Source organism: Pollicipes pollicipes, unplaced genomic scaffold (genome assembly GCF_011947565.3).
Source record: "Pollicipes pollicipes isolate AB1234 unplaced genomic scaffold, Ppol_2.1 Scaffold_7261;HRSCAF=8764_pilon_pilon_pilon, whole genome shotgun sequence".
Lineage (NCBI taxonomy): Eukaryota > Metazoa > Arthropoda > Thecostraca > Pollicipedomorpha > Pollicipedidae > Pollicipes > Pollicipes pollicipes.
In genome coordinates, this window is record NW_023597054.1 from 804269 (window position 1) to 827571 (window position 23303).

At 56.5% G+C, this 23303-nt stretch overlaps 2 long non-coding RNA genes across 2 annotated transcripts; both read left to right on the forward strand.

Annotated features, from left to right (window-relative positions):
- The first annotated feature begins 2378 nt into the window (after nt 1-2378).
- LOC119113259 (uncharacterized) lies at nt 2379-4566 on the forward strand. Its single transcript, XR_005095868.1, has 3 exons — nt 2379-2437; nt 3155-3220; nt 4359-4566. It is a non-coding gene; the product is annotated as an uncharacterized LOC119113259 (long non-coding RNA).
- A 304-nt stretch (nt 4567-4870) lies between these two features.
- On the forward strand, nt 4871-7504 carry LOC119113260 (uncharacterized). Its single transcript, XR_005095869.1, has 3 exons — nt 4871-4941; nt 5692-5797; nt 6183-7504. It is a non-coding gene; the product is annotated as an uncharacterized LOC119113260 (long non-coding RNA).
- The last annotated feature ends 15799 nt before the right edge of the window (nt 7505-23303 follow it).

A 23303-nucleotide genomic window follows, 5' to 3' on the forward strand; every position in this document is an offset into this window, starting at 1 on the left:
TTCATGTGGGGCATTGTTGGCTTGTGTGATGACTTATTATCTTCCTATTGCTGCTGTCCAACGTAAAAACATGCACGATTAGCATTGCTGGCGTCATTTGCTTCATTTGATTGTCTCAAGGAGCCCCTTAATGTCACCAAGTAAGCAGCTTGCTTTGGGTTATATGCAATTCAAAGCCAGATCAGGTCAACCAAATGAACGTACCCACACACTACCTGTAATGCTTTCCAGAGACGTAAACACGCGACCGATGCCTATCAGCCATTGCGACCGTAGTCGTGCTCTTGTGTTCGAAAACAACACGCTCATGTGCTTACATCCGCAGTTTGTCTTGCACGTGCGGGTAAGGGAGAGGTCTTGGAAGGGTTTGGCAGACGGGAAGTCCATATTGGCAATAGTTGTACACATCCACGATGTCGCATTGCCGTCTGTATTTTCGCTACATTTGGAGCTATAAGTCCACCATTGTGGATCCCCTGTGTGGGGTGCTACGGGTCATTTTTTGGTGGCGCTCCCCTCCGCAGACTGTCTTGGAATGACTGAAGTGCAACGTGAAATGTTTAAACGCTAGGAAGGATATCGGCGTTTACGTCTATGAACATGCCGTGGTTACTAGCTCATTAAACGTTAGATGTTAGCTCGTCTGACGTTAAATAGTACTAGACGTTAGATGAATAGCACTACTACATTTTGGTTGCGTTTGACTGCGCATTTCCAGCTAGTCTTTGACCATCAGTGATGACCACCTGCGAAGAGCGCCTAGTAATCACGGTTCTAGATTTTTCTACATGTTGTCGATTTTCCTTCTGTCAACTGGGGAGGTGATGAACTCGTAGCACGCTGCTATGCTCTTGCGCCTTCTGCGGACGCCGGTGCGGCGTGCGGCCCGCAGTGGGCGGTGCGGCGTGCGGTGTGAGGGCGGCGCGCCGGACGGGCTGACGGCAGTGCGCCGGCCGGGCGTGGTTACAGGCGCACCCATCCAAGCCGGCCGCACCGCCGCCGCACCGCCCTCGCCTGCCGTCCCCTGCTTGCGGCTGGCCGCACGCCTGTGTCTGGGGTCGGGCGTGGGACGCCGTGCGGCTACGGGTTTTGCCTGATGATTGTTTGTCGCCATTCTCTTATTCGTCGGTGGTATGGGCTGACCCGCTGCCTGCACGTCGCCCTGCGACGCGCGGCGCACGCTAACCCCTCAGCGGTCATCTCGTTTTGATGGCATTGGTGTTTGTTGGTGATAATTGTGTTCGCCTGCAAGATTAGCGTTCGATAGTTGTATTTTACTCAATACTTGCGTTTTTGCTCGCTGCTAATGTTCTGTTCGATGTTTGGCATTTTCCCAATACTTCCCGCTATAATCTAGCTCGTTTCTTGATTAGGCCTGCATTGCGTGCCAGGCTGCCACGGATTAATTTCCCTCAGCGCATGGAGCGGACAGGGGGAAGCAATGGTGGACCACCGAGCCAGTGAGGCCACCTAAGCTGTCTACTGGAGCCACGGACCAATCCCAACGATCTGCCAGACCTACGGGTCCATCCTGGCGTCCCATCAGATGCACGAGCGTCTCCCAGCGGTCCGTCGGACCGGCGACGTAACCCCAGTGGTCCGTTAGATCACCGGGCGTACACAAATGTCTCCTCGGACCCGAGAGCGTACTTCAGCGGTCCCACAAGTCGGCAAACCCACCCAAACGGCCCCTCCAGAGACCCGCGGTTATACCCCAAAGGCCCTTCAGAACCACAAGTATGCCCCAAAGGCCCCTCAGACCCACGAGTATACCCCAACGGTCCCTCAGACCCACGAGTATACCTCAACGGTCCCTCAGACCCACAGGCGTACTCCAATGGTTCCTCAGACCCACATGAGTACTTCAATGCTTCCTCAGACCCACAGGCGTATTCCAACGGTCCCTCAGACCTTCTGGCGTACTCCACTGGCCTCTCAGACCTACGGGCGTACTCGAACGGTCCCTCAGAATCACGAGTGTTCCCCAGTAGTGTCCCAGATCCACGCGCCTCGAGCTCGGGCCCACCTGACCCCAGATTCCGAGACATCGCTCCGACGCCCGTATCCCGGGAGGCTCATCCTGGCTCCGCTCGCCTCTCTCGGACCCGGGCGCGGCCGGCGCCGTTGCGTCGGACCGGCGCGGGCTCGGCCGGACCAGCCGGCGCCCGCCCAGCCCCGGCGGCCGGTCCGCAGGCGCGTCGCAGCCGCGCACCCGCAGCGGCGGCGCGGGGTGCCGCAGCCCGGGCCCCGCCGGCGCGGCGACCGCGCGGCGCGACCTGTGTGACCCATACGAACCGATGCTGCGGCCCGGAAGCCGAGCAGGGCTGGTGGTGGCCCCCGGCCCCTGCCCCGGCCCCGGCCCCGGCCCCGGCTCCGACCACGCCCACCAGCACTTCGGACATTACGCCAACTACGAGCAGATTCAGCACCACCCGCGGTGAGCGGCCAGGACGTCGCGCACGGTTCTCTGGCACCGGAAGATGCCGTGCCATCGCCCATCTGAGCTGAGCCGCTGGGCCTGTTATATAAGGGACACTGAGCCGCTTCTGTGTTTTTGGCTTTGAAGTTTTTCCGGGTTGCATGCTTGCTGCAATTACAGGATCCATTTTGTTGAAAAAATATTCGGGCACGAAACTGCTAAAAGATGATAGGATTTGCAGTATCCAATAAGAAATAATAATGGTCATATATATTTCACGAGACATTTTAGGTTAACTAGCGCCGAAACACGCTTTAATGGTATTAGTATTATCAAGCAGAGGCTTCCCACAGCATTCACATCGGTTGGGATTTAAAATTTATGAAAGCGGTGGTAAGTGATCGAATTTTATTCAAACTTAAGATTGGACCGAATATTCCGGGGAATTCAATGCATGAAAGCTTTACCCCCAGGTCGCGTATTGGGGGTAACGTCTCGTGCCACACAGCCGCTTTAAACATCCGATTTTTTCATCTGCGCCGACAGAGGATTTAGCGTACTGTTGCCTGCTGGGCCTTTTCACGTTGCAAAGCAGCGATGTGGCCTGGAGATGGTGCTCGTTCCCCTATGTGTTGCATGCACGACCCGCGATGACGGCGGTGACGGGCTCGCGCAAGCCGACACGACGCCTAATCCAGCACGACCTGTTCACCGGTGGTCGGTCTTGGTTTCCAGCGAAGAACGCCTGAGGGGCGCCTCTCTGGTCAGTCGACTGGAGGAAAAGTTCCGGGACGAGGCCAGGTGTGGGGAGGTAGCATCCGGACACACGTTTGTCCGCCCGTCGAGAGTCTGCTTTGTCCAAGCGCCACCGGCCGAGTTCAGGGGTTCATTTCGGTCGCGTTTGTTTAGCTCTGTTCTTGCCACATTTTGACGCCTGGTCTCCGTGGGCCCGAATGAGCACGCCTCCCCCGGCCCCCGTGCGAGCGCGAGCGCGGCGTTGTCCCCGTGCTGTTCGCATCATTGCTCGTAGGGCAGGTGCGCATGATGGGCCCACGGAAGCCATCGGCTGTCGCGGCGCTTGCCTGTCGTACTCAGCCAGAGTCGCTTGCCTGTCGCACCCAGCCAGAGTCGCTTGCCTGTCGTCTTCAGCCAGAGTCGCTTGCCTGTCGTATTCAGCCAGAGTCGCTTGCCTGTCGTACTCGGCCAGAGTCGCTTGCCTGTCGTACCCAGCCAGAGTCGCTTGCCTGTCGCACTCGGCCAGAGTCGCTTGCCTGTCGTATTCAGCCAGAGTCGCTTGCCTGTCGTACTCGGCCAGAGTCGCTTGCCTGTCGTACTCGGCCAGAGTCGCTTGCCTGTCGTACCCAGCCAGAGTCGCTTGCCTGTCGTACTCGGCCAGAGTCGCTTGCCTGTCGTACTCGGCCAGAGTCGCTTGCCTGTCGTACTCGGCCAGAGTCGCTTGCATGTGGTCATTGGCGTGCATACAAGGAAGTGTAATGGCCCCCTCGCTGGCTGGTGAGCTCAATGCATGTCCCCTGGCGAAAGGCCTACGCCGCGGTGATCGTGCCCAGGCCGTTTGTGTCGTTGCGTCCGATTCGTGTCGGATGGTCTGGGGCATGCCTGTCCCGTTCGTGATCATTGCGATGATTGGTGACAGAATATCTCGATGGTTGTCTTTCCAATGTCTGAGATTTGTCAAATGTGCGACATTTCAGCTACGCAAATGGCACGTCCGGCTCCAGAGACACTGGGCGTGCAGGTGGCAATGCCTTCATAACTCCGGTCCCTTCAGCCAATTGATCCATCCCTCAGCACCGTCGCACCCTGCTGTTACCTCCAGCACGGGCGGCCAGCTGGTGGCACCAGGTGTACTTGCCAGAGTTGGTTGCCAGCACCTGCGCAGTGTCGCGTCCCTGCTCCTAACTTCAGCTGTGACCGCCAGGCGGCAGCACCAGGTGTGCCACTCGCAGCGCGGCCGGCGCGCCGAGCCGAGCACCGCCGAATGGCCAATCAGCAACTACTACGAGTACGAGTCGGTGCGGGCGGTCCCGCGTGGCGGCGGCGGCAGCGGCGGCGGGGTCGACCCGACGGCGAACCACTCGCTGCCGCGCAACCATGAGAGGACGCGCTCCGGGCCGGCCACCGGTGACAGAGCGGCCGGCGCCGGTCGAACACCAGGTCCGGCCACCGCATGCGGCGGTGAGTGGGGGCGAGTGAGGTGCGGAGGTCAGACGTCTGGTGGTGTCGGGCGGAGGGCTGGGTGGTCGCCTAGTGCCGGCAGTTGGCCCACTGGGCCGGTGGAGCTGATGCCCGGCCGGCGGTGTAATTGGCCCGGTGACGGCGTCACGCCTACCTGACCGGTGTCCCGTGTCTCTGGCCGCAGCTGCGGCCGCGGCCGGCGCGCTGTCGGCACCACTCAGCCCGCCCCGGCGGAGACTGGCACCGGCGGCTGTCCACCACGGCCGGCCGGGCCCCGAGCGTCTGCGGCCGACAGCCAGCCACACCGCCAGCAAGGGCAGCCGGGTGTGAGTCCTCGTGCCACGGGCAGAGGCGGTCGAGTCTGACCTCGACCCGCTGGGGCAGCGTGTCCGATCCCACTCCGGAGGCGCCGAGTTCCGTTAGGATGGGGAGAGGATCATAGGGTGGCGTCGCGGCTCTCTTTGGATTAATCCGCTACCCGTTCTTGCGGCCCTGCTCAGTATTACGCTGCCAGGAACCCGCCCCAACGAAACAGGATTTGTCCACAGGCACCAAGTGCTAGTAATTCTCCAGTGCTATTCTATGCGCATCGACATGGACAAAGGTATTCGTCACCGTGCGCTGCAGCTTTGCCAATCAGCGCCGCGCCAGGCCTGCCAGCAGTGGGCTGTAGACTGGACGCGGGTCAACACGCCACATGGTCTCAGTAGCCGATTCGCTCACGAAACCACGAAACCACGCGGCTATTGCTCGGCAGCTGGGAGAAACGCCATCAGATGTTTGTTGCCTGGGCTCCTGGAGGCCCACCACTCCATGTCTTGTGTAGTGACGCCTGATGCTATGTCTACGGGGCCTGGTAAGTGCCCACCGCCCAGCACTGGCCGAACGCGGGACCAGGCCCCGACAATCGGGGCATATACGTTAATACATATCTTGCCGCGCCATCTTTTGTCACGCCCCACCGGCCGGCCGCGTCAGCGGACCTGCCCGAGTGGCGGTCCCGGCGCGGTCCGCCGCGGAGGCTGCGCAGCTCGAGACCCGAGGCCGGTCCGTGACGTGGCCGCGCCCCGCCGCAGGTACGACGTGATGCTGGACTGCTGGCGTCTGGAGCCGGCCGAGCGACCCTCGTTTGGCCGCCTGATGCAGCGGCTGGACGTGGTGCTGGCGGCGCTGACGCCCATGGTACGGCCGCAGCGCAGCATTCTCGGCACGGGGACACGGGAGCTCACAGTGTTGGAGCCTGGTGAGGCGGTGTTGCCAGGCGGCCAGGCGGCGCCGGCGGCGCGGGCGGCCGCAGCAGCGTCGCTGAAGATCGCGATTCTGGCTGGGCTGCCGGCCATTGTCGGTGGGATGGAACGCCGCGGGGAGATTCGGGTTCGGAGACAGGCTTTTACGAGGCACAGAGACGTCGCGTGCATCGGGAGACGGAGACGTGGCCAATGTCGCCGACTGCAGGCTCGCAGCAGTGGGGTGGCTCGTGTCGCAGCAATACCCCCCGGCGCAGTGTCCGGGCTGACGGCGAGAGTGACCTGTCCGGCTTCACCGGCCGTCTGCCTGCCGCCCCCAGGAGTACGTGGCCATGGTCTCGCCCCAGCCGCACGTCGAGTACACGAAGGTGGAGGTGCCGTCTGCGTCGCCCTCCGCGTCGGCCTTGCCCTCGCCGCCGGGCAGCTCAGGCTGAGGGCGTCGACCGGGGGATCAGCGAGTCTGCAGGGACCTGGACTCGTGCCCTATGACGTCAGCGGACTTCCGTGAAGTCCGTGTCAAAGAAGTGCTCAGGTTTGTTTTTAACAGTGTTCCTCACCGGACTTCCAGTGTTCCTCGCCGGGCTTTTAGTTGATCCTGATCCGGGCTTTTAGTTGACAGTGCGGCGCCTCGCTAGGACAGTGTGGCGCCTCGCTAGGACAGTGCGGCGCCTCGCTAGTAAAGTGCGGCGCTTCGCTAGGACAGTATCGTGTCTCGCTAGAACAGTGCGGCGCCTCGCTAGGACAGTGCGGTGTCTCGCTAGGACAGTGCGGTGCCTCGCTAGAACAGTGCGGCGCCTCGCTAGGACAGTGCGGTGTCTCGCTAGGACAGTGCGGCGCCTCGCTAGAACAGTGCGGCGCCTCGCTAGGACAGTGCGGCGCCTCGTTGGGAAGAAATGCGGTGTGATATTTCTGCTTGGATTGAACAGAATGCAGTGTGGGTTGACCTAAGCCGCTCAACTCATGTTTAAGGTCGTGGTTTTTTTTCCTTGTTTGTTTTTACAAGCGGTCTGCACTGGAGTTTGAGTTTCTCTTGATATGGGTGTTGGAGATCTCCGGTGTGGTGCCTCGCGAGGGTCGTCTCCCGAGGCCTGGGGTGTGGTGGTTCTGCTTTGATTTAACGGATTAGCGGATAGTGCAGGTTGGCGGAATAGCTCGTCTTTCATGTGAGGTTGTGCTTGTATAGTCCACACCCCTTCGAAGTTTGTGAGCGCATTTCCATTGTACGGGTACATGTGACGTACCAAGCAAAACCTCTCGAAGCTTGTGAGCGCATTCCTATTGTACGGGTACATGTGACATGCGAAGCCAGAGCATGGTTAAGGTAGCCCATTAAGAAGGCCTTTTTTATTTGAAGTGTTTTCGTTACAATTGTTTTGCGTAACGAAGTCAAGCTTGTCAAGCAAAATGTTTGTTTCGCTACAAGGTTATAACCTAGATGGTATCTGGAACAGATTCAGTGGCATAGTTGCTTTGACGGGTTTCATTGCAGTAGAGACTCCTTACGTTACGATCATATCAAGGACCGGGTATTTTTGGTGCAGCTGTGATGTTTCTGCTGTGATTTTTGCCGGCGCCTGAGTGTTTGGACTGCGGTGTACCTTGTGGTTGAAGCGACTCCGTAGTGAATATATATGCATTCACCTTCGCGTCTTTTGAATATACAGTCCGGGACCCAGGGGGCGGTCCGGGATCCAGGGGCGAGGCTTTCCAGGAAGGAAGAGCGGACGAGCGACGCAGGTCCGCTATGGCGCCACGGCCAGCTTTCCGACCCACAAACTGGTCTGCTTCCGTGACCGACAGACAAAAGGCATCACAAAGGACGGCGATGGGAAGCTGCGCTTGATGACCTGAGCTCAGTCCGGCGGGAGCAGCCATTAAGTCATGTCTCACTTTTTCCATTTCAAAGCACGGATCTGTGTTATTTCCTATTTTATGAAAACGCACGAGCTCGAGCACGTTCTAATTGCGGGGTATAGACAGATAAGCCGGAAGCAAGTTCACTTTACTTGATCCATCGATCTTTAAGGCACTGACACTGCATTGATACGTATTTTAAGGCATAAGGTGTATGTGTGTGTGTGTGTGTGTGTGTGTGTGTGTGTGTGTGTGTGCGTGCGTGCGTGCGTGTGTGCGTGTGTGTGTGTGTGCACCCCGGGGGCCACCTTTGGCCCAGGTCGCTGTGTCGTGTGTGGAACAGCTGTGTGTGAAGAACAGGACAATCTGTGACAGGTAGGTTGCGTGTGATTATGAAGTTAACGGAGGCTCGCGGCCCTCTCGTCAAGCGGAGGCTCGCGGCCCCTCTCGTCCAATGAGCGCCCCGACTCACCCAGTAAGCGCCCCGACTCACCCAGTAAGCGCCCCGACTCACCCAGTAAGCGCCCCGACTCACCCAGTAGGCGCCCCGACTTACCCAGTAAGCGCCCCGACTCACCCAGTAAGCGTCTCGACTCACCCACCAAGCGTTCCGACTCACCCAGTGCGCGTCGGTTGAGGAAGAACTCGACGATGCTGGAGAAGAGGTTGGCGTAGACTCCGATGATGGAGCCCTTGCCGAAGAGGCTGATGTACGGCTGCGAACGGCCAGCATGGCGGATCGAACCTGGCGACGCGCAGCATCAGGACGGCGTCAGGACAGCGCGCACCTTTGGAGTCGACGACTTGGACGCTCTGAAGTGACGGTGTGAGATGCCGGACATAGCTCGCTGACTGGTCGGTGCCGGGGATCGTAACAGTCGATGCCGATCGCACATCATGAAGCCACACGGGCAACATCGTGACTGTGCATGGCATAACGCTACGAGCAACCGAACTCGAAGACTGGAGTCAAAAGACGCTACTTTAATTGTGGATTTACGACGCACTCAGCTACTGAGGCTATATACACCGCCTGCTTCTCACCCTGGCAGCCCAACATCACATGCACCCTTAAACCTCAATCGCCAGCAACACAACCCGAATAATTTAACAAACGTCATGGAGTGCGAACCAGCAGCAGGTGTAGCATGAGCGACACACCACGCCTTCTTTATTCCCGACGCAATTACATTAGAACAGTTTAGCGGGCCTGTGATTGAGACGTGCGTCAGTGAGCAGCGCGTAACCCGCACAGCCGTGCAGACAATGTACCAGGCGCTGCGGCCTCACCGTGGAAGGAGAGGCCCCAGGAGTGCGAGTCGGAACCCAGGGGGCTCACGATTCGCTGGTTGGCCGAGTCCGGATCAAACTGGCCCGTGACCAGACCCACCATCTGCGGGCGGCACACCGTCAGCTCCTGGTCGCAGTCTGAGGCAGGCAAGGAGGAGGAGGAGGCAAGGTGGTGGGGAGCAAGGTGGTGGGGAGCACGCATGTGGAGATGCAGCAGGCTCGTCGCGTGCATGTGGATGGAAGCGTGGCTCCTGGAGGAGGCGAGGTGGTGGGGAGTGGGCATGTGGAGGTGACGCTGGCTTGTGGTGTGCAGATCGAGGGAGGAGTTACCGCTGTAGGAAGTGAGGTGGTGGATGAGAGCAGAGCCGTAGAGAATGTTGGGGCGAGGCAGACTGGTGGTGCAGGTGTGGTAGGAGGCACTGACGTGCATGCGCTTGGAGGAATGCCGACTGCGTTTGTTGAAGAGCAGAAATGTGCATGCTGTGATTGCCACCGGCGGCGAAAGGCTATGATCGACAAACGTCTAGCTCCACTCGAGAGTCTGACTATTTGTTCATCAGGACGTAAGCAGACGGCCACAGACGAGACGCGGGACGTACGGACCACCCTGGCAAACATCGACAGAGGTACCCAACCGGACACTGAGGCGACAACAGACAGCGACACAGACAACTGGCTACTCCTTGATAGACGCGGCGACAAGAAGTATGACATCAGCCGGTGGCGCAAGCGCCACTACACCGACAGAGGCACCACGGACCCGTGGTACGATCAAGATGTTCTCTCGAACGGCCGAAAAAAACCAACGGCTGGCAAAGCATGCGGTCTCGGACCGACATCGACCTTCCGTGACGGCAGAGCGGACACGCAGGGCGATACCCCCCCCCCCCCCCCCTCCCCCTCCCCCTCCCCCTCCCCCTCCCCCAGGCTGGTGCAGCGAAAAAGGGAGGAGCGTCGTTAAGCCACTTAGAAATATAACCATCGCGTATATAATTACCCGTGGTGATATGTATCCCGACTTGGAACGCAAACACCTTCTTCTGGATACCTAAGGGGTCAAAATTGGTGGTCAGTATCAAACTCACCTAGCCGCTGCCCAGTCTGTGGACGTGATTTATGACGTTTCCAAAGACAAGCCGAAGCAACACATCAGGACGCCAAACCCTGTGACTGGACGTGCCCGGCACATGAACTTGTCCATGGACAAGGTCACAGTGGCTGGCGTGACGCTACAGGCTGTGAACTTGCGACTCCCTGACACCGACGCCAACACTGCGGTAGTTCACGGGACGACCGCAGTGGTGAGACCGTATCCTGACCCCGTTCCAATCTACGCAGCCACCCTCCCGCCGCGGCAGTGTGATGCAGTCACTGGATGCAACGAGACCAACGGTCGGGGTGTGCTCGCTCACGTGACTGACTACCTTAACAACGACTTGGGACTGACAATGGACGAGATTGGGCGTCAAGCCCTCTCTGCGTCTTTGGACTGCGAGGCCGTGTACTCGGAACCAGTCAGTGGCTTCGGCCGCATCTGGAGAGAGCTGCATGGAAATCCATCGTTCCTGCACCTCGGTGGCCGGCTGCACCTGCTGGAGTCTCTCTGGGACAAAATTAAGCACCACCAGACATGTGCGTGGTTGGAGGATTTTTCGAGCAACTCAATTCGATTATAACCGTGTTCACAGCTTCGCCAAAACTGAAACAACAACCCGGACGTAAAGGGAAACTACCGAAGATGTCTGCAACTTCTGCGGAAAGTGACTGGTAAGCGACGATGGGCTAAGATGGCCAAAGAGAATGAAGGGGAAAGAAGGCACCAAGCAGGAGAAAACGGTGCTGCGCATCGATTCCAGGTTGAAATATCAGCCAAGGCTGAGTTCGAAATGCATGGTTTGTGGTCACATTTGGTAATGCCTTTGATCCATACATGGATCTTAAACAGGTATCTTATGCATCATACCTGTATCTTAAACTACCGTAACATACCTCTCCCATTTCGGTTGAACCAGAGCTGAATGTACATACCATACCATGACATACCTTATCATACGTGGATTGAGCTTTGTGTGCAAACATAAAATGAGCTGTCAATAAATCTTATTTTAATACGTGCCCGGGTGGCCGGCTACATACCTTTCGTTCCGGAGGGGGGCAATTTGACCGCCTGAGATCTCGGGAACTAAGAAAGCTAGGGACGCGAAATTTACAGCTGATATAGTGATAAACTGAATAAGGCTGAGTTCGAAATGCATGGTTTGTGGTCACATTTGGTGATGCCTTTGACCAGTGGGCGAGTAGAAATTTCTGTTGAAATTGGGCTATGTGCCATACCATACATTGATACCATATGCCATACATACCATACCATACATCTGAGCCTTGCATTTGAATAGGCGACAAAGCTTACGCTAGCAGTATGTATCTAAAAACAAAATGTTGCCGTGGGTCATTTTAAGTCAGTGACCTATTCTGACCTCTACGAAGTCCATGGAAGATGTACAATGCGGCTCCTGCTATCAATAAATTCGAAATGAGCAGCAGAGGATATCCCATACAGCAAGTCCTAGAGTAGTAAAAGAAGTTGATGTTGACTTTGGTCTGACCTTTATACCTGACCTAAGGTCAACGCAATTTTCTCATTTAATATTTGTGTTTTCTAAGAAAGCATCTCAGAGATGCATGGCTTCGTCTAACACTCCGTTGTTGCGTCAGATTGAACGATTGCCTGGAAGTGGACTTTGCTGAAAACATGGCCTGATCTTGACCTGACACAGGTCAGCGACCTTACTAGATGCATCTAAAACTTTCGACACCAAACGATCCGCTATTCAACTGTCCACAGCTATGCAGATTTTGACGCGGCCACGCCGCGCCGTTCCGAAACCATTCTGAAAAGACCTTGGGGTTGGGGGCAATTTGAACCTCATCCAACCGTGTGCTAACGTTCGTCTAGCATGGGGGAGGGTCAAGGTCGGGCTGTCGTAGCGGGCTGCATCAGGGAGCAGCGTCAAGGGTGAACACAGCTACCATGGTGGATCACCTGCCGTGGGCACTTCTTAACACCCGGTCTCCTCCATCTTGCGGTCGGTCTGCCCCACTCCCACTGACTCAGGTTCATATGCTGGCCCTGGGGCGGGGGGGGGGGGGGGGGGGCGTTTAATTCCGCCATGAAGAGCTAGACTTGTCAAAATAATATTTGAGGACGGGATGTGGTGGGCCTGGCCTGACAATCCGTTCCATGCATCCGACCAAATCATCCAACTTTTCTTGTTTTCACCATTACTTAAAATAGGGCAACTGCCCCGTCCCCCCAAAATAGGGCTGTAGAAAAACATGCGAGGCACCAAGGGTGGGGACCTGCAATCGAACTCACATTTCCCATCTGCATACGAATTTGTGCGTGCAAACTCCTATAACACGAAGTTTATCCACGACCAGCATTTCGTATGAACATTGCGTATTTCCATCATACATTCGCATATGAACTTTAACATGCATAGTTTCATCGTGCGAGCGTTTTCACCGACCAACGTGGCTATACGAACTGCGGTCGATTTTTGTGTATTACGAACTATCGTTAACCTTTTTTGACAATGCACACTTCATCCAGACGAGCATCAGACATGCTAACATTGTCCACCAACAATTGTTATAGGAGGTTATTCTGCCGTATTTCTGTTCGCAGCCCTGACGGACGGGCTAGGTAACTACAAACCACCGACATCTTCGAACTGAAACGGCCATGAAGAGGAGCAAAACGCCATGTCACAGCTCATGCAAAGTTTAAGGAAATTATACAGCTCATTTTTGCATTTGTTGTCGAGTAGCAAACAGTCGTATTAAGTCAGTTGGTATTGATGGGTGTTTGATCGAGCTTTCCACAAATAACACGACTTTAGCACATCTCAGCGTGGACTTACATGTGCAAGAACCAGATGGTAAGAGCTCTATACACACCATTGGTATCAATAAAGGGTTTTTGACAAGGCCAATGAACATCACTGAGGTCATTGTTTTTCATTTGAACGAGGAGTGTTTTTGCCAAGTAGTGATGTTCCTTTTCACTTAGAGCAGTTGTGGATGTCATCAGATAAAATTTCAAGAAAAAATCATTTTCAGTTTCAACTTATCACAGTGATCGGGCTGGCGCTTGGACCACAATACCTTCAGCACCAAATCGACACCAAATTCTTATCTGGGCAATAATTTGGTGCTGATCCAGAGTGCATTTAGCTAAAGGTTCAACAAAATAAACCAAACAGCCAAAATACAGGTTGTAAGGCACTGAACGCCCGAAGTAGCTTTCCCAATAACACTTGGTTCAAAATCACAATTGGTATACCAACAAGAAAAGATTGTGCAAGAAAATGTACTGGGTGACGCCAGCGGCAGTTCTCTTGAGGATGGACATCCACGGGCGTTTCGAGCTTCCGCTATTCCACCGCTGCTCCAGGTTTTGCGCATCCACAGCAGCAGCTGAGATGTTCCGTGCACCACGCTCCTTGCTGTCCGCTCTGACCTCGCTGGCCATGTAAACCCGGCCGTTTACCGAAGCACTGGCTGCATCCACCTCGTGCTCTGCGCAGATGGTGCACACCAGCACAGCTCGCTTCCTGGCGCTTATCTGCCGGTTTTCGTAGAGAAGGCAGTCTAAGGCGTTCAACAACCACTGAACATTCAGTTTGGCTCCCTTGTACCACTCGTCAGTTGTTGCACTTCTCTGGCTCGCACCGCTCTTCAGCGAAATGTGGACATAGGTAAATGATGTGGCATACTGTAAGTGGCGCATCGCAGCGAGGGCACTGAGGCCGTTCTTCACCTGAAGAAAAGCTGAAGAGCATGGATTAAAACTGTGTCCCCACCCTAATGATCTGGCACGGCAGCTGTGCGACATGTAATAAATATACGAGACTAGCTCCTGATGGAGGAGAGAGCGATCTTCCTCACTGGCAATGTCCTGGACCAGCGTGTGCAGCCTGTTGTCATCTCCCGCGCGTAATCCTTAAACCCATCCGCGGGGAGCGGTTCCAAAGATTTTTCCAGGTCTCAGTAAGCAATGCAGATGAGAACACGAAACGAAATGGGGCTCGGCTAAAGTAACTGACGGCTCTCGATGCTTTCCGACGCATAGGTGCGCAAGTAATCGCTCGGAAAGCGCTGGTTACACTATCATTAAATTACTCACACCCGGCCGGTCGGCCCCGGGCACCACCAGCCCCTTGTAGACCGGCCCGGGCCCGGACACCACCAGTCCCCTGTAGACCGGTCCAACCCCACGCGCCACCAGTCCCCTGTAGATCGGTCCGACCCCGGGCACCACCAGTCCCCTGTAGACCTGTCCGACCCCGGGCACCACCAGTCCCCTGTAGACCTGTCCGACCCCGGGGCACCATCCGCCCCCTGAAGACCCACTCGGCCCCACGCACCACCAGCCCCCTGTAGGCCGGCCCGGCCCCGGGCACCACCAGCCCCCTGTAGACCGGCCCGGCCCCGGGTACCACCAGCCCCCTGTAGACCGGTCCGGCCCCGGGCACCACCCAGCCCCCTGTGGGCCGGTCCGGCCCTCGCCGATGCTGCCGGCAGTCGCCGGCCTCCCCCCGGGCTCGTCCAGAATGACTCCAAACGGTCGAGGTCATTGTTTGAAAGATGATAACGCTGTGGTTATAAGCCTTCTTGCCCTCACCCATTGGCATCGATCGTCTGTAATACACGCACGGTGATTGTGAAGCGTTCGTATCTTCCTGAAGGGATGGTTTGCGTTGCTCGTTTACATAATGTATACAGCGACCACAGCTGCGCCCTGTCGCCGAAAGCTTTAGTGTTGGCCATCGTCCGTTTCTGGGATTTGTACCTCGTTGATGTCACCGAAAGGTTTAGTGTTGGCCACTGACGTCAAAAACACTTTCAAATGCCTGTAGGAGCATATCGTGATCCTGCTTCAACTGATCTGTGGAAACTGTTCTCTATTCTATTCTCCACGATCTCGCTTTTTGGGGGCCTTTTTCTGAAGAGACGCGATACAACAAGAGGACACCTCCCCACCTCCGCCCAACGTCTACCACTTACGCTGGTGAGAATCGGACGGGGAGTCTCGCGCTTATGGATGATTGAGTGCTGCGGAATCACGTTGTTATTGAGCCACTCCCCTGCTGCCAGATTTGTAGCGCGCTTTAGTTCCGCTACCAAACTGAAAAGAAATGGTCGTTCCGGTGATCAAATCAGAGATAATAACTTCATAAACGGCTGGCCGACGCACCGGCCGGCCGATGCGGCTCTTGCTCCTCCTCCGGCGAGGGGAGCGTGATCACGCGGTAGGACATGCGCGATGTGTCTTTCAGCCAGGAGAGCCGTGAGCGAAGGTCCATCTCGGTTGGCGCCGCCGCGTCCGGCGAGCCGGCGAGGAGCGGCGAGGCACCGGCGTCTGTCGGGGCAGGGGGAGAGACGCGTCGGGGACGGCCGCACCTCAGGCGCTCAAAGGGAACACTCAGTCACACCTCAGGCGCACCTCAGGCAACGCACCTCAGGCGTTCAGTCAAAACTAAAGAGAAAGTTCTTCAGCGAAACTGGACGTGACTCACAGGTTCAACCGCGAAAAACGTCACCTACGAGCGCTCCTTCCCTACCGCGGATGCTCAGCGCACATACAGCCAACGCGGTTCTCGCAACCGCCGACGCGGGGAAGACAGAAACATAGCAACATGAGAAAAAGGCCCCGGAAAGGATGAAGATTTTCTGATGGCAGAAACATTCAGGCCGAACCACGGTCTAAACGAGATAAGCCTAACGGAGAGCGACGACAGGATCAGTGGAAAACTAAGCAAAGAAATTGCGGCATGCGCGCGAAAAGCGAAGAACACGGACCAGAAGGCAGCTCGAAATACAGGACGATAACCGAAAGAAACAGCGAATGAGAGCTCACGGGACAGTGAAGAGCATTGCCAACAGCAAAGCCGATGACTACAGAGACGTCCGAGACACGAGATCCAATTCGTCGCGCTGTGAGCGCCAGACAGACCCAGCGACGCTGCGGCGACCGAGCCCTTACCAGGCGGCCTGACCGGCCGGGCGAGCGGCGCCTCCCCAGCCGGCGAGTCGTCCACCACCGCCAGCTGGCGGGCGGCGGGCAGGCCGTCGTGAGGCACACCCACTTAACCCAGCCGCGGGAAGCGTCGGATCAGACGGCAGATGGGCGTCGGCAGCGCCAGCGACCAGCGCGGCAGGCTACCCAGATCGCACGTGACATTAGCGACCGGCGGCAACCGCAGCACACCCGTGACAATCGGAGAATGGCTACAGCAACGATCTACGACAGCACCAAAGGCCTTAACGGCCCGGTGGAACTGGGATGGTGGTGGGACGGCGGCAAAGGACTTGGCAACATCTGACTGATCGTGCCTGTGGATATCTTCTGGTCGGTGGTGGGACGGCGGCAAAGGACTAGGCAACATCTGACTGGTCGTGCGCGTGGATATCTTCTGGTCGGTGGTGGGACGGCGGCAAAGGACTTGGCAACATCTGACTGGTCGTGCGCGTGGATATCCTCTGGTCGGTGGTGGGACGGCGGCAAAGGACTAGGCAACATCTGACTGGTCATGCGCGTGGATATCTTCTGGTCGGAAGCGCACCAGGATCCCAAGACCTGATCTCAAGTCTTGCGACCCGGCATGTGTGACCCTTACCATCTTAATATGCCAATAGGTTAGTATGCCAACAGGTTACCGTCACTGAGTGATTTCAGGTGCCCGGATCCACGCTTGCGATTAAACGACATGTTTACTCCTGACCTCCGGACAAGACGGGCCCTACACAGCTCGTTAAGTCGTAGAACCGCAACACCAAGGCACAATCTAGCCCTTCCGAGTGACCTCAACTGATTGGCGACCCCGGCCGATACCAGAGTCATCAGACCCCATCAAGCCTCCCTGATTGATGACCTGAGCAACGATCAGTCACGGGACTCGGCGACCAGCGATGTCGCCCCCCTCCCCCCGTTCGTGAGGAAGCCTCTTCCAGCACAGCGCGTGACACCCACCTGCGACTGATGACGGCCGTGGCCTGGAACTGTAGCGAGTCGGCCACGGACAGCGCCGTCACCAGGCGCACGCACGTGTTGGCCGCCGTGGTGCCGAACGCCGGCAGCAGGCCGCCGCTGCCGCCCGACCGATTCAGGCCCGAGAATGCCAGCCCTGCCGGTCAGATACGGTCAGCGGAGGGAGGGAGGAACGTACTGGCGCTGAAGGGAGGTGGGGGGGGGGGGGGGGGGCGGCGAGCCCCGGGGGCGTGGTGAGCGGACACCAGACCGCAAGTGACATCGGTGCCGGCGGAAGTAGGCGGAATAGAGGAAGTGGCCGGCGGACGAGGACGGAATAACGGAGGTGGCCGGCGGCTGGAACGCCCGTGGACACCGCCCGCCATTGACCGAGCCGGAGAATCGGAGGCGCGTCAACAGACGAGCGGTCGTGGCCACGGGCGGTCAACACGTCACCCGAGGCCACCATCCAATCCGGAGGGCGTTAGACGAATGGATCACAGGCCCAGCCCTGCCTCACAGGCCCTGCCTCACAAGCCCAGCCCTGTCTCACAGGCCCTGCCTCACAGGCCCAGCCCTACCTCACAGACGCAGCCCTGCCTCACAGGCTCAGCCCTGCCTCACAGGCCCAGCCCTGCCTTACAGGCCCTGCCTCACAAGCCCTGCATCACAGGCCCAGCCCTACCCCACAGACCCAGCCTGTCTCACAGGCCCAGCCCTGCCTCACAGGCCCAGCCCTGCCTCACAGGCCCTGCCCTGCCTCACAGGCCCTGCCCTGCCTCACAGGCCCTGCCCTGCCTCACAGGCCCTGCATCACAGGCCCAGCCCTGCCTCACAGGCCCAGCCCTGCCTCACAGGCCCAGCCCTGCCTCACACGCCCAGCCCTGCCTCACAGGCCCAGCCCTGCCTCACAGGCCCAGCCCTGCCTCACAGGCCCTGCCCTGCCTTACAGGCCCTGCCTCACAAGCCCTGCATCACAGGCCCAGCGCGCTACCGTTTCTGGATAAAACCGCAATACAAGACAAAAGAACGCTCCGTGAAACAAAGGCAGTGGTCAGCCATTCAGGAGCGTCAGCAAATAAGTCGAGCGATTTCTTACCAGGTAACGGTCACCTCACGCCAGCGTCACAGCCTCATGACTGATGAGGGGCCCAGCGAGCCCCCCCCCCCCCCCCCCCCCTCCTCCCCGACTCATCCAGTGAGCGCCGCGACTCACCCAGCGAGCGTCGGTTGAGGAAGAACTCGACGGTGCCGGAGCGGAGGTTGGCGTAGACGCCGATGATGGAGCCCTTGCCGAAGAGGCTAGTGTAGGGCTGCGAGCGGCCAGCATGGCGGATCGTACCTGGCGACGCGCAGCACCAGGACAGCGTCAGGACAGCGTGCACCTTTGGAGTCGACGACTTGGACGCTCTGAAGTGACGGTGTGAGATGCCGGACATAGTTCATTGACTGGTCGGTGCCGGGGATCGCAACAGTCGATGCCGATCGCATATCATGAAGCCACACGGGCAACATCGTGACTGTGCATGACATAACACTTCTTGCCACCCGAGCAACCAAACTCGAAGACTGGAGCCAAATAACGTTGCTTTAATCGTGTATCTACGACTCACTCAGCTACTGAGGCTATACACACCACCTGCCTCTCACCCTGGCAGCCCGGCATCACATGCACCCTTAAACCTCAATCGCCAACAGCACAACCCGAATAATTTAGCAAATGTCAGTGAGTGCGCGCGAGCCGCAGGTATAGTATGGGCGACACACCACGCCTTCTTTATTCCCGACGCAATTACGTTAGAACAGTTTAGCGGGCCTGTGATTGAGACGTGCGTAAGTGAGCAGCGCGTAACCCGCACAGCCGCGCAGACAATGTACCGGGCGCTGCGGCCTCACCTTGTTGGTGATAATTGTGTTCGCCTGCAAGATTAGTGTTCGATAGCTGTATTTTACAGAATACTTGTGTTTTTGTTCGCTGCTAATGTTCTGTTCGATGTTTGGCATTTTCCCAATACTTCCAGTTGTTAACTAGCTCGTTTCTTAATTAGGCCTGCATTGCGTGCCAGGCCGCCACAGATTAATTTCCCTCAGCGCATGGAGCGTACAGGGGCAGCAATGGTGGACCACCGAACCAGCGAGGCCACCCAAGCCGTCCACTGGAGCCACGGACCAATCCCAACGATCTGCCGGACCTACGAGGCCATCCTGGCGTCCCATCAGATGTGCGAGCGCCTCCCAGCGGTCCGTCGGACCGGCGACGTAACCCCAATGGTTGGTCAGATCCACGGGCGTACGCAAATGTCCCCCAGACCCGAGAGCGTATCTCAGCGGTCCCACATGTCGGAAAACCCACCCAAACGGATCCTCCTCAGACCCACGAGTATGCCCCAGCGGCCCCTCAGACCCACGAGGATATCCCAAAGGTCCCTCAGACCCACGAGTACACCCCAGCGGTCTCTCAGACCCACAGGCGTACTCCAATGGTTCCTCCGACCCACATGAGTACTCCAGTGGTTCCTCAGACCCACATGCGTATTCCAACGGTCCCTCAGACCCTCGGGCGTACTTAAATGGCCCCTCAGACCCACGGGCGTACTCCAACGGTCCCTCAGAATCACGAGTGTACCCCAGTGGTGTCCCAGATCCGCGCGCCCCGAGGTGGGTCCCACCCGACTCCCAGATTCCGAGACATCGCTCCGACGCCCGTATTCCGGGAGGCCCATCCTGGCCCGCTCGCCTCTCTCGGATCCGGGCGCGGCCGGCGCCGTTGCGTTGGGCCGGCGCGTGCTCTGCCGGACCGGCCCACGCCCGCCCAGCCCCGGCGGCCGGTCCGCAGGCGCGCTGCAGCCGCGCACCCGCAGCGGCAGCGCCCCCGATCGCGGCGCCGGCGGCGCGGCGGCGTCCGACCCACGCCGCCGCAGCCCGGGCCCCGCCGGCGCGGCGACCGCGCGGCGCCGAGCCGGCGACCCATACGAATCGATGCTGCGGACCGGAAGCCGATTTTGTTAAATAACTATTCGGGCACGAACCTGCCAAGGGATGATGGAAGTTGCGGTATCCAATAAAAAATAATAAAGGTCATGCATATTCCATGTGAAATTTGATGTTAAATAGCGCAGATACACGCTTTAATAGTGTTGAGTATTATTAAGCAGAGGCTTCTTTCAGCATTAAGATCGGTTGAGATCTAAAATTTATGAAAACGGTGGTAAGTGATCGAATTTGATTAGAACGTAAGATTGGACCGAACATTCCGGGGAAATCAATGCATGAAAGCTTTACATCTAGGTCGCGTATTGGGGGTAATGTCTCGTGCCATACGGGCGCTTTAAACATCCGATTTTTTCATTTGCGTCGACAGAGGATTTAGCATACAGTGGCCTGCTAGGCCTTTTTACGTTGCAAAGTAGGGATGTGGCCAGGAGATGGTGTTCGTTCCTCAATGTGTCGCATGCATATCCGGCGATGACGGCGGTGACGGGCTCGCGCAAGCCGACACGACGCCTAATCCAGCACGACCTGTTCACCGGTGTTGGGTCTTGGTTTCCAGCGAGGAAGGCCTGAGGGGAGCCGCTCTGGTCAGTCGACTGGAGGAAAAGTTCCGGGACGAGGCCAGGTGTGGGGCGGTAGCATCCGGACACACGTTTGTCGGCCCACCGAGGGTCTGCTTTGTCCAAGTGCCACCGGCCGAGTTCAGGGGTTCATTTCGGTCACGATTGTCTAGCTCTTTTCTTGCCACATTTTGACGCCTGGTCTCCGTGGGCCCGAGTGAGCACGCCTCTCCTGTGTTTTATTTGTTCCTGTGTAAACGTTATGTTCCCGATCAAATCATCAGGTGAACGAGCAGCGAAGCGCTACCGAGATTTGATTCCGATGATCATTAGCAAACACGTCTCCTCCGGGCCTCAGATGGCCCTTCGCCCGGCCGGAGAAAGGGCGGATTTCCGACCCCTTTCCCATGACCTCTGCCCCCATGGATGGCATGGAAAAAAGCACCGGCGGAAAGGTACTGACGATGTAAGGCGAAAACACGTACTTTTTACTCAGGTCAATATTGAGGTTACCACAGGTCACGAACAGATCAAGATGCGTGAGGGGGATTAAATGAACATATGCCATATTCTGACAGGGAGAAACTGAGGTTAAACGGTAAATATTGAATCTTGAGGATATGAGGGGCAAAATGAAACAATTTCTAACTCTTCACTTGGGTGAGGTCAGGTATATAATCATTCCAAAATGACCCACATGGACAAGGATAACATATTTTCTTTCTTTTTGCTCGTGACCAAACTATTGTGGCTGAACTATATGCATGACTATGTGAGTTTAAGCACCGAGGTGAGGAGGTAACAAAGAACCGAGTGCCATTTTAGGTGACGCAAGGGTCAAGTTAAAAGTCAAGTGAGGTCGAATTTTCAAATGCCCAGAATCGAAGAATTCAGTGTTTTAACAGGGACATTGTGACAATGTTTTTCAGGTAAGAGCACGTCCAGTGAGGACTGTGGGAGGTCAAGAGATGCCTTTTACTTGTCTTGCATTTCGACGACCTCCAGTCCCCACTGTTACTTTTGCTGTCCACGGCATGCATGAATGAAAGCTCTTACGTTCATCTAGCATCTTATTTAGTATCTTAATTTTCTTTTATAATTTTTTACGTACCACAACGCCCCATTTACGACCAAAGGTATTTCGCGCACACCTGAGGTCAAAACAGGTCATTGACCTCGGAGGACTATGGTGATCTTTATATTACCTTCAATGTAATTAAAGGCTATTCCGACCGTGAATCCGAATCCAGCGTCCATTTTTATCTTGCAGTCTAACAAACTGCCGATTATGGACGAACAGGCTGTGTTTTATAAGATGCACCCATATTGTTGGGTCGTGGCCTTACCTAAAGTCACGGTCCTGTGACGACAGTATGGTGGTAAATTTTGGGGCCATACTGTTGATTATATATCAGCAGCAGGCTGCATGAATTTAACAGTGACCTGTTGAAGCTTAAGCGGCTGTATTTTAAGTTTGCATCTCACTGATGTTAGGCGCATTGTAGGACAAGTAAAAAGCTGAGAAAGTTGCGTGTCGTGTCGTTTTACTGTAACCTGCCATGAAATGCACCTTTTGAATTGGTACAGTGCAAAACATACCATTGATCTGAGACTGAAGATAGCGTGCGAAACGCTTAATCATGTTTAGTGACTCGTGTGGTGACAACCCTGGTGTAAATTACCCGCGGCGAGATATTTATGCCCTGAAAACCTGACGCTTATGTAGAATGTATACGAGCGTTGTCGTGCTATCTTATCAGGATGTTTGTCTTAACATGACGCGACACACGATTGGACGTCAAACTCCCTACAAAGGAGGAAACCACTTGCTGGGCATTTGCATTACTGCCACTGCCATGATATCTCCGAAAATAATATCCCGGTCTTCATCAACAGAAACCAAAAGCTGGTAACTTGATAGATGCACTCAGAAAATGTCTGCCTGACTATCCTTGTGCCCTTTGGTGAGAAATCTCCCCTGTTCGTTGGTCAGTTCTAATCCTTGCAACTTCCCTGCTCCTAGATTTTACTCGGTATACTCAACCACCTCTTCTGGAACGCTCCTCGCCGCTTCGACGATTCACCCTACTGCTTCGGAGACGCACCCTGCCACTCCAGCGGAACCGAGCCAGAGCATTGCGACAACTGACGAGTGGTACAAGAGAGCCAAACTGAACGTCAAGTGGCTGTTGAACGCCTTCGACTGCCTTCTCCGAGAAAACCGACAGCAAAGCGGCAGGAAGCGAGCTGTGCTTGTGTGCACCATCTGCGCAGACCGCGAGGTGGAGGCAGACAAGGCTTCGGTAAACTGGTGGGTTTACATAGCCAGCGGCGTCAGAGCGGGCAGCGGGGAGAAACTGATGGGCGTAGTAGATCATATGCGCGGTGGATGTTACAGTGGATGCGAGTAACCTGGAGCAGCAGTGGAATAGCGGAAGCTCAAAACACCTGTGAATGTTCATCCTCAAGAGAACTGCCGCTGGTGTCACCAAGACGCTTCTGGAGTTCGCCGCTGCTGTTTACAACGATAGCCTGCACGAGACTCTGGCCGATTGGTCGTGGCCAGCCCGCTCCCTCATAGCGCTGCACGAGCGGGGAGTCTGGACAGCTATAAGCGAGGGTGGTTGGGAAGTGGACCTGCAGCGAGCAGAGCCACTTCCTGTAGCTCTTCGCTACAGAGATCCGGATATGTACTGGGAGATGCTCAGCGTCGT